At 44.1% G+C, this 12,092-nt stretch overlaps 1 protein-coding gene and 1 long non-coding RNA gene across 2 annotated transcripts in view; one reads left to right on the forward strand and one right to left on the reverse strand.

Moving 5' to 3' along the window:
- Positions 1–12,092, reverse strand: part of LOC145361219 (scavenger receptor cysteine-rich type 1 protein M130-like) — a 237,407-nt gene that overhangs the window by 92,812 nt on the left and 132,503 nt on the right. The gene's annotated exons all lie outside the window — the stretch shown is intronic.
- LOC145361158 (uncharacterized) lies at positions 460–9,961 on the forward strand. Its single transcript, XR_013889811.1, has 3 exons — positions 460–628; positions 5,874–5,906; positions 9,830–9,961. It is a non-coding gene; the product is annotated as an uncharacterized LOC145361158 (long non-coding RNA).

The following is a 12,092-nucleotide window of genomic DNA, read 5'->3' on the forward strand; positions in this document are numbered from 1 at the left end:
GTGAGAACACTCACTCACAGATTTCTTGAGGAAATTGATTGGATCTGACATGCAATTTATGCATTTTCTCCACATCACAGCAGTCCATTTCCCCTGGATTTAACCTGGAAATTTTAACTTATCCTCTCCACGGCCTTCAACTGTTCCTCGGAAATTGTTCTTTGAAAAAAGTGGTAAAACAGTGCAAAAAAATGTACAAAATCCAGTGGAGGCCGAATATGATTTGCAAACATTTTCCGTATACATGTCCTTCACTCGCCTGTGTCTGTGCTGTAAGATATGATGATTCGATGATCCGATGCTGGGTTAGTGACTCATTTCCTTATCAACAATGTAGGCCTCATTAGTCGCACAGGGCAAGTAGGTGGATATAACTGTCATTGGTATCTTTTATCAAATGCAATTTACATTTCACACAAGGGAGCATTGATTAGTCAGACGGGAGGAAACAGTATTTTCTGAACAAAGAATTCATTCCTGGAGCGTTCGGTGTTTTAGAAAGTGTTGGAAGGACAGCCCGGTACCGGTGAACAAAACTCGGTGAATAGTCAAGTCTGATCGCAGTAACCGACAGTCGGGACGATGCTGCGCTCCTTCCTGACTCTAATTGCATTGCAGCTTCTCAACTGTGAGTTATTATTGATTGAAAGTATCCCGATGTCTATTGATAATTCACTGGCATAAAATTTTAGCATGCGTTTATGTGTATACATATTATATTTATATAGAGAGAGATTTCATAATAAAAATGTTAGTGACAGATGTAAGGGAAAGTTGATGATTTGAAGAATAAGTGTCATCTGGAGGTAATGGGATATTAATGTACATCAATTTACAATGAGAGGAGGCGAGTTCAGTGTCTAAAAAGCTGGAGGATGAAGAAGTGCTCAGCACATTGAAAACATACTTACTTATGCGTTTGAAGCATTCTAACGCAGAAAGGAGCCAAGAACAGGCGAGTGGGGTTAGAGTGAATTTATTATATTCCACTCGGCACAGTCACTTTGGACCTAGAAGCCTAATACATTGGCCGAATATTGCTCTGAGGTCACATGTGCCCAACAGAAGTTGTATTTAATCGCCGTCTACCTGACATTCTTGTGCAGAATAAATAAATTGGAGTTGGACATCAAAATGGATTGTCAAATCTCAATCTGGATAATTATGTGTCTTTTTTTAAGCTGTGTTTTGGATTCTCCGCTCCACTTAGGGAATAAGCTCGATTTTTTTCAAATGCTTCCTTCGTTGTTAAGAAGAGTGCATTGGAATTGGGAATTTAAGTAGCAGACTTTTCAGTTGGTGAATAATTTAGATTCCCTGTTTCTTTTTAACTTATTACCTTTCAAATATATTTAGAATGTAGACCATCTGAATAATGCATGTTTTAATTTCTCGGCCGAGACTTACGGCAACCTGAGATTTAAATACATAATTGAATGGAAATGCCGCACTTGTGCTGGACAACATATCACTGCAAAACCTCTATTCGGACTACTTGATTTGCAGGAATTTTGGCGAGGACCGTGCACACATATTTCTTTGATATTTCTCAGTATATTTTCCGTCTGAACCCGGTGTAGAGAGAAAACAGACAGATCATTTAAAATAGGTGTCTCAGCCTCATAGTGTTGGGCTAGGTCTGTGAATAATGCATTTTAACGCGTTCGTATGAATTACAATTCATAATGTCATTAATTAATTTCATTGATATGAAGAAAATACTTATCTTGTTATGTTGATAATGTAATTTGCTAAATATGTATGATTTGCTTTGTGACGTTTGTTGCTCAATTGCCTCATATCTCCGACCGGAATATTACTAGAATGTGTCAAATTAATATTTCTACGCAGTAATTTCTCTCATTTTGTAATTATTTTTATGTCTCAAAAGTATGCCACGTTTTCATGTTCTCTCTGTCTCATGCCGTTTTCTGTGGCAGATCGAGACCTGTTCTTTCATCTCCTTCCACAGGCCAAGTAGTTTTGTCCCGATAAAAGTCATTGACTTGGTTCATATTCACTCTGTTCCCAACGTGCCTCTTTGGTAATATTCATTAATCACAATGCCACTGAAAATGCTGGTTAACTGATAGAGAAGCGCCCCATTACTGTTATCAAACACTTCACACAGTAAAGGACCGAGAATCAGCGAAAAAAAATACTGTTTGGGCTTTGCAGTCACTTGAAAGAACATGTCTTATAAAGAAAGCAGAACAAATGTTATGTTGCCATGCAATAAATCCCCTGCTCAGTAATCACATCTCATTAAAATTTAGGGGTTTTTTTGTTGATACCGAATCCCCAGTTAGCTCGCAGTTATGACGTGAATATTGAAATCGCTGACTTAACATGTCGAAAATTATCACAATATACTTTGAGCAAAGATGCATTTTCAGCACATTAGTCTCCAAAAACAGCAGCAAGTGAATAATAAAATTAGATTTACCACTGAATCAAACTCAGATACGGCGGCAGGTAAAAATAAATACTCCACTGGGTCTGTTGCACCGACGGAACAGACATGAATTGAAATTCTAGCTGAACAGCGCAGTCTGGGTGTAGATCGCCGCCACTGTTAGAATAGCATACATTGCCAAATGAAATCTGCGTGTATTAACCGCTTGCAGAATCCCAGTAATAGTTATAGTTACTATCAATAGAATGTGTACACAATTTGGGATAGATATTTCACAGTGGAGGAGCTGTATGCTCGTCCTGTGGTACAGTGAGCTGCCATATAGAACATAGAACATTACAGCGCAGAACAGGCCCTTCGGCCCACGATGTTGCGCCGACCAGTTAAAAGCAATGACCCTCTAACCTAAACCAAACCCTTTCCATCCATAACCTATCCACGGATCTCTTAAACGCCCCCAAACTGGGCGCATTTACAACTGCAGCAGGCAGGGCATTCCAATCCCTCACCACCCTCTGGGTAAAGAACCTACCCCTGACATCCGTCCTATAACTACCACCCCTTAATTTAAAGCTATGCCCCCTCGTGCTAGCTTTCTCCATCCGAGGAAAAAGGCTGTCACTGTCCACCCTATCTAAACCTCTAATCATCTTATTTGTTTCAATAAGGTCCCCTCGTAGCCGCCTTCTTTCTAACGAAAACAACCTCAAATCCCTCAGTCTCTCCTCATAGGACCTCCCCTCCATACCAGGCAACATCCTGGAAAATCTCCTCTGCACCCTCTCCAAAGCCTCCACATCCTTCCTTATAATGTGGGGACCAGAACTGTACACAATACTCCAAGTGCGGCCGCACCAGAGTTTTGTACAGTTGCAACATGACGCTGCAGCTCCTAAATTCAATCCCCCTACCAATAAACGCCAAGACACCGTGTGCCTTCCTAACAACCCTATCTATTTGATTTCCAACTTTCAGGGATCTATGTACACATACACCTAGATCCCTCTGTTCATCCACACTATTCAGAGTCCTACCGTTAGCCTTATACTCTACCCATCCGTTATTCCTGCCAAAGTGAATTACCTCACACTTTTCCACATTAAACTATGTTAAACAAATTATTTACAAATTATTTTCAGTTGGAGTAATGGGAATGTTGGTAAACACTGAAAAGTTAAATATTAAATCTAAGTGGGACCAACATTGCTATAACTGGCAGATCAAGCAATATACTTAATATCAGTCGCACTAGCGAAATAATAGCGAAGTGAAAAATCCGACTTCTTGCGCGAATTTGCACAATGAGATTTTCTGGTTGTTATTCGGAAAAATGGGTTTTAGAAAACAAAACAAAGCATTCGAAATCAGACATTAACATCAGCTTTGTGTATCAATCACTGGATACTTGTCAGTCTCTTCCCAGACACACTGAATATCCATTGAGCTTTCTGTTGTTTATAATGAGCTATGAAAACCCGTTATTCATTCTAGATTGGCGAACTCCACCGTTTCCTTGTAAAATGTTTTGAAACATTTGTAAAATGTTTTGAAACATTTTACACATTAGCTTCGTCCTCCAGACCCTGGAAATAAATCACCCTGCCTCGCAAAGTTTGAGCAAATGTCCGCTTATATTCTAAATGTGATGTCTTATGTCAGGGAAGTGTTAGTTTTGTGTGGCCATATATTTGGAAATTATGCTTCCACTAGCGACTCCTAATCTGTCCTTCCTGCTGCGAGCTCAACGTTTCCAATGTTTAATGGTGGGTTTGAACTACAAATACGATGCTGTGTAATTAGTTCCACTCGTAATACTGACATGTTTTTGTTCCGTGTAAGGTCTCATAGTTTAATATAAAACGTTGGCAAATCGAATACTCAGTCACGGGCAGATATATCTGCTGCCTTACTGTTTTATACTAATGACGTTTTGTGATCTTGAAATGGGTCTACATTTTACAGTACCCAACTTTCCATGTCTCTATATCTCTTTCAATAATGTTAATACCCCACGTTCAGCCACGGCCTTTGCACTTTAGTTATTATTATGCTATCTCTGGTGAAGTCAGGCAATGTCCCTGACAATGACAGCATTTATTATCTGTGCCCAGATGTCTTCAGGAATTGATGTCTGAACCTGTTTTTTGCTCCCTGGCTGCAGTACATGATGCACTGGTGCAGGCACAGTGACATTAGGGATTGAGCTCACACGAGAATGAAACAACCCCCATATCGTCCCAACTCAGCATGTTGACCGACTTAGAAGGGAATGTGCAATTCTGTGCATTGCTGTAGGCCTGTCCTTGTACTTCTAGGTGGTAGAAATCGCGGGTTTGGAATGAACTGCCAAATGAGTTTTGGTCATTTGTTGCTGTGTATCATCTACACGGTACACAAATGATTCAGGTGATGGCTGGGATTTCCAGCAAATCAGGCTTCTGACCAGCACCTTCTATTTCACTGCTTGTTGGTGCCATTCGTGATCTGTTCAGTAGGAAAGGGGGCACAGGCGTAAAGTGAGAAGGGGACAGTTTAAGGAAGGTGTGTGAGAGCAGCTGAGAAGCTAGTGCATGCCTGGAACGCGCTGCCAGAGGAGGTGTTGGAAGCGGACACATGAGAAACATTTATGTGGCATCTGGGTGGGTAAAAGAATAAGGAGGAAATAGAAAGAAGCGGGCGGAAATAGGGCTTATGTTTCTTATTATTATTGTGTATCATGATGGACAGGGACTTGAAGGACCGAAGCGTTTGTTTCTGTATTTTTCTGTATAATTTCTTCATGAAATGGGTCCACGGTTCAGGAGGAGAATTACTAAAAGCTGAAAAGTGGAGGAAAATATAGAAAGGCGGAATGGGGGAAGACGGTCCAGAGATTCCAGTTGGACCATAGAACTTGTGAAATTTTGAGTAAATATTGAAATGTTATCCCACAATACCGGCAGTGCGTTCACCTGAAGCGGAGGTTGTGTGATACTGTTTGTGAAGAGTTAATAAGGATAGCTGAGAATTGACTGCATTGGAAATAAATGACACACTGTCCGTATTGTGGACGGTGGTGCAGAGATATTCGAGTAACTTTATCATTGTTACTCTGTGTATCAAGTCATAATTTTCAGCAATCTAACCGGAGACAAAATCACTGCCCTGTTGATTCTCTTATGTAAACTTGGGATTAAAAGTGATTCGGAGATTTGACTGATACAAAATACTACTGTTTGGGAATACATAACACTTGGTTAAAATACACATATATAAAAAAAGAATGAGATCAGAATATTCATAGGCCATAATATTGTGGGTATGGTAATTTCACTAAAATGTTTTAACATCAAGTGTTTGCAAATCATACACTGAAGGAATAACACAAATCCTCGGTGTTGACTTTGTGATGTATGGTTTTGACGGTTTCATTTATCTCAAGTTCCAGCAAAGACTAATTTTCAAAATTTCATTTCAGGCAGACCAGGGAACAGCCAGGCTGATCCATCAGGTAATCGCGCTCCAAGTTCATATCTGATATTTTACTGCACTAATCCATCCAACTGAATGATAAATCCCTGAGACAATTTCAGTATTTTTAAGTTCAATGGTTTGGTTCCATTTCAGTTGTGAAGGAAAGTGTTCTTGCAATGCTTTCCTGAAAATCTTTCATTGCTGCTCTCTAATTCAGAACGGCATTAAATAAGGTCCCCGAGAAGGAGGGTGAGAGGCAACGTGGCCCCGCTGCTGTTTACAAATACATTTCAATTCCCGAGTTACCAGCCAGTGCTGAAATGCACTGTGATTCTATGGCTCTTCCACCACGGGTATATTAGGGTTCCGCCGAAAACTCGCCCCATCTTCCCGCCCCGGGAAGGGCTGGAGACGACCTGACTGTCCCATTCAGCCGGCTGCAGCAGGGCGGCCCTGGTTCCACAGATGCCGAATCCACACTCGGATTGGGATTCCACTATATTAGTCCAGGCAGTATCGTGTACTGTGGACTATGACGGCCCTGAGTTGTGTGGATTGAATCAATTAAACACCTATCGAAACTCATCCCTGACGCAGCCGAATGATGCTTCCAACTTCCAACTGATTTCCGAATGGTTCCCACCTTCAATCCATATTCCCGCTTCATATGTATCATATTACAAAGAACAAAAGAGCAAAAACAGCCCTGGAAAAGGCCCTTCGGCCCAACGAGCCCGCCCCGCCATATTAACATTACCAGTCCCCCCTCCACCCATGACCCTTATCTATGCTTATGACATTCCACATTGAGGGAAACTAATTTAGGGACAATTTATTACCTCCAGTCAGCCTAATAGCATATCTTTGGGGTGCGGGGGGAAACCGGAGCACCCGGAGAAAACCCACGCAAGCACGGGGAGAATGCACAAACTCCCACAGACACCGGCCCAAATCCATGTGTCTGCACATCAAACAGTGATAGTCACTGAGCTGTCGTGTTGCCCAGCATCTGGTCCAGTTTAAGCACACACTAACGACATGAAGCACTAGGCTACTCTCGAACATCCAAGAGCAGCCCTCGTACGGCCCATCGCGTGTATGCCCCTCGTTGGACAACAAGGCGGACTGACTTAAAACCTGTGAATTAAAAGAGAAAAACATTATTATCATTCCACATCCTTTTTACATGACCAGGGACGTCCTAATGTTAATGAAAATTATTTAAAACAATCTCCTATATCCTCCCATCTCCAACCCACTCGTGTGCCTGCCTAAGTAACCCTTAAACAACTGCAGCGTGCCTGCCTCCACCACCTTACTTGGCAGAGCATTCCATACCCCCACTACCCTCTGTGTGAAAAGCCTCCCTCTAATATCCGTGTTATACCTCTCCCTCCTCACCCTAATCCGTGGACCCTCGTATTGTGCGTCTCTAACATAGGAAATAGCTTACCACTGTTTACTCTATCTATACCCTTCATAATCTTATATACCTCTATTAGATTCCCCCTCAGTCGCCGTCTTTCAAGGCAAAACAGCCCCAATTTGCTTAAACTTTCCTCATAACCCAGTCCTTCCATACGAGGCAACATCCTGTTAAACCTCCTCTGCACTCTCTCCAGAGTCTCCACGTTCTTCCGCTAGTAAGGCGACCAGAATTGGACGCAGTACTCCAAATGCGGCCTAACCAACGTTCTATACAACTGCAACATTAGGCTCCAGCTCTTATACTCTATACACGTTCCTACAAAGGCTAACATACCATAAGCTTTCTTCACAACCTTCTCCACTTGTACTGCCACCTTCAAAGACTTGTGCACTTGCACCCCCAGGTCCCGCTGCGTTTCTGTACTCTTTATAGGTTTACCTTTTATCATATAACTCCCCGCTACATAATTCCGGCCAAAATGCATCACCTCACATTTATCCGGATTAAACTCCATTTGCCATGTATCTGCCCAATATACCAGCCTATCAATGTCCCGTTGTATTGCCAGACACTGCTCCTCACTGCCCGCCAATCCAGCCACCTTAGTGTCATCTGCAAATTTGCTGATCACACCACTTACTCCCCCTTCCAAGTCATTTATATATCCTACAAAAAGAAGAGGTCCCAGTACTGAACCCTGCGGCACACCATTAGTGACAGACCTCCAGCTAGAAAAGGACCCTTCCACTACTACTCTCTGTCTCATCTTAGCAAGCCAGTTCTCAACCCATCTAGATACGTGGCCTTGTATCCCATGAGCCTTAATCATTTCAACGAACCTACCACGAGGGACTTTGTCAAACGCCTTACTGAAATCCATATAGACGACATCATCGGCTCGTCCTTCGTCGGCCGTTTTTGTCACCTCCTCAAAAATTCTACTCGATTCGGAAGGCAAGACTTCCCCTTTACAAAGCCATGCTGCGTATCCCTAATCAGATCGCAACGGTCTAAATGCTCATACATCCTATCCCTAAGAATCCTCTCCATCAACTTGCCTACCACTGACGTCAAACTCACCGGCCTATAGTTACTAGGGTTATCCCTCCTAACCTTTTTAAAGAACGGTACCACGTTCGCTATCCTCCAGTCCTCTGGGACCTCACCTGTGTCCAAAGAAGAGACAAAGATCTGTGTCAGAGGCCCAGCAATTTCATCTCTCGCCTCCTTAAGCAGCCTGGGATAAATGCCATCAGGCCCCGGAGATTTACTAGTTTTAATGCTACCTAATGCCCAAACACTTTTTCCCTTGTAATGGATAATTCCTTCAATTGGTCGACAGCTCCCTCGAGGACTGTACCAGACATCAGGCCCCTCTCCTTCGTGAATACAGATGCAAAGTATTCATTCAGGATCTCCCCCATTCCCTTGGACTCTAAGCACAATTCCCCTCGTCTGTCCCTGAGAGGACCGATTTCTCCCCTAGCCACCCTTTTGTTCCGAACATAAGAGTAAAACGCCTTTGGATTGTCCATAATCCTGTCTGCCAAAGCCATTTCATGCCCCCTTTTTGCCCTCCTAACTCCCCTTTTGAGATCCCACCTACTCGCTCTGTCTTCCTCCACTGCTCTCTCCATTCCCAGTTGCTTAAACCTAACATACGCCTTTCGTTTCTTCCTGACCAAGTCGTCAATATCTCTAGTGATCCACGGCTCTCTAATTCTACCTTTCCCATCCTTCCTCTTAACCGGCACATGTCTTTCTTGCACCCATTTCAGTTTTCCCTTGAAAGACTCCCACATGCCTAACGTGGACTTGTCCTCCAACAACCTCTCCCAGTCTGTATCCATAAGCTCCTGCCTAATCCGGTTTTATCTAGCCTTCCCCCAATTTAGCACCCGCCCTTAGGACAAGACTCATCTTTTTCCATTCGTATCCTAAAGTAGACAGAGTTGTAGTCACTATTAGCCACATGTTCACCTACCGCAACTTCAATCACCTGACCCGGCTCATTGCCCAGAACTAAATCCAGTATCGCCCCCTCTCTAGTCGGGCTATCTACATACTGCTCCAAGGACCCTTCCAATACACATCTTACGAATTCCTCCCCGTCCGAACCCCCAGCTCCAGGCACCTTCCAATCCCCCTCAGGGAGATCAAAATCTCCCACTACGACAACCTTGTTCTTCCTACACTAATCCAAAATGTCTCTACACATACCCTCTTCCACTGCCCGCGGGCTGTCGGGCGGTCTGTAGTGCACCCCTAGCATAGTAATCGCTCCCTTCCTATTCCTCAACTCCACCCACAGAGACTCAATTCCGAACCCCTATATTGTCCTCCCTCTGCACCGCTGTGATGTGCTCCCTAATTTTCAGCGCCACTCCCCCTCCTCTTTTCGACCCTCCCCTATCATGCCTAAAACACTTATACCCATCAAAGAGCTTGTTGAGATCCTGGAGACATTCGATGCTTGGTTTGGTTCATGTTGCATCAGCTGGCGAAGAACTGTTTTTTTTGGTATTTTACAGAGGCGGTGAAGCTGAGACTGGCGAATGGGCAGAGTCGGTGCGCTGGGAGAGTGGAGATTCACTACAGGGGACAGTGGGGGACTGTGCGTGGTATTGGCTGGGACCAGCGGGACGCCGATGTTGTGTGTGGGGAGCTGGGCTGCGGGACCGCGCTCTCTGCACCAGGCGGGGCTCACTTTGGGGAAGGATCCGGATCCTTTGTGACGGATGAAGTTGAGTGCGAAGGGACCGAGACCGCCCTGCGGGAATGTCGCTCAGGGAAATGGGGTCACTATATCGCATCGCCACCCGATGATGCCGGCGTGATTTGCTCAGGTAAAAAAAAAATCTGTCCACCATCGATAGTCTGCTCTCCGGGAAAGGGCGGATAAAGTATTCTGAGACGGTAGAGTGACAAACAATTTCAATGTTCTGAAAATGGAAGTGTTGTTACATGAACACCAAAATTCAAGTTTATAATAAAGTCACAGCAATGAGAGTACAAAGATGTGCGGGCTGGGTTGATTGGCCCTCCTAAATTGCCCTGAGTGTCCCGGGATACACAGGTTAGAGGGATTAGTGGGTAAATGTGTTTGGATATAGGGATTGGGCCTCGGTGGGATTGTGGTTGGTGCAGACTCGGTGGGCAGAATGGCCTCTTCCTGCACTGTAGTATTCTATGATTTCTGACTAAAGAGAGTGATTAACAATTTCCACAATTGTATCCTTGAGCTGAGCGCTTGCTGTTAGTTATGTTCAGGAGAGGAGTTGTTCGCTCCTGGTTCCTCACTGTTCAGTTCCGATCACCATTCAACAAATAATGACGCATTCCAGGGTCACACAGAGCAAATCCTGGGCAACAATCAGGGTGCTGCTGAAAAACCGTTTATCTTCATTTATCCGCAGCGTTTGCATTATTCTGCTATTTCAACTTTACTCCAAATCGCCCAATTCTTAATGCTGATTGTTTTGCATCGGGGTCCAGAAGTTGTTCACTCAGACGAAAATGTAATTCCGCCCCAGAGGTACAATCGGAGGCATCCCCATCCTCCAAACCTTCGAGATCTCCACAAACACCCCTCCCCGAATGCCTCAACCGACACAACCACACGCCTGGACACACAGACAGGCCTGACAGCAAATACGGTGGGGGTGTGGGAGAGGGGGGAATGTGGGGAAGGGGGCTTGGCGCGGACAGGCTTGCGGAGAAGGAGGAGGGAGGAGGTGGTCGTGGGAGGTCCCAGCGTGCAAATGTATCCCGATCTTGCCTGTGCAGGGTCAAAAGGTCAGATATGCACTGAATGTCTGGCTGTGTACAGAGGTACATTTAAGGGGAGTCCGGATCATCCGGCACTCGGTCAGAATTGGCGGCTGTCTCTGAATTAAATCCGGGTGTCTCGGTCCATGTGTTTGACATTTACTGACTATTGATAGCGGAGGCCATAGAGCGCTTATCCAATCACTGCGGCTACTTTCAGAGCAGCAATCAGTGGCCAGATTGAAGGTGTTCCAAGAGCGGAGTGAGGATGAGAAGGGTCTGGAGGAGAGTCCTGCGGACTGGAAACTTCCCTCTATTCTTCCCTCGTCACTAATTCTGCCACAGCTGCTGAATTGTTCCAACATTATCTGATTTTGTGTGAGAGGGGACTGGCTGGATATCCCCTGCCTCTCCAGGCGTGTCGTTTTAATAACTGTCATGTAAATCGTCTTCTCCAAATGTGTGATCCTATTTGGAAACTTGTCTCCTTCTCAATCCCTGAACCTGACGAATTCAAGGTGTTTTTATCTGATTTTCCCCTTGTGTTTTTTTTCGGACGGAGTTTACCTTGAGAGTTTGTCAGGGAGAGTGATCAGAAATGTTATTGGTGGAGTGTTCCGTTGTATTTGAATAAATTGTGCCGGATCAAATTGTTCAGGAGGTTGGATTTTAAACAAATGTGCGGCAGTCGATAATTTCCCCAGAATAAAATGAAGGGAGATTAGTTGCTTTAATATTTAAAGCTGCTGCAGCTTCAGGCAGATTTCACACAGTGTAAACTGAATGAAGGAGATGTTGTCTAGACTCAGTAACCAGTAGCCTGGGACACTCTCACAGGACTGTTTTCCAGTACAGGAGATCCTTACAGGGTTGCAGTTCCCTAAATTGTTTGTCGCATTCCAGATATAGACTGAGCAAAGTTACTGAAGCTTGAAGCAGAAACTCTCCCCCTTCATATTCCAGCCTCAAAATAGAAATGCTAAAATTCCAGGAGGATTTTTGATTATGCTTTGCATCTGGCTTCAC

Source organism: Carcharhinus amblyrhynchos, chromosome 34, assembly GCF_965287045.1.
Source record: "Carcharhinus amblyrhynchos chromosome 34, sCarAmb.v2.hapA, whole genome shotgun sequence".
NCBI classification, from domain to species: domain Eukaryota; kingdom Metazoa; phylum Chordata; class Chondrichthyes; order Carcharhiniformes; family Carcharhinidae; genus Carcharhinus; species Carcharhinus amblyrhynchos.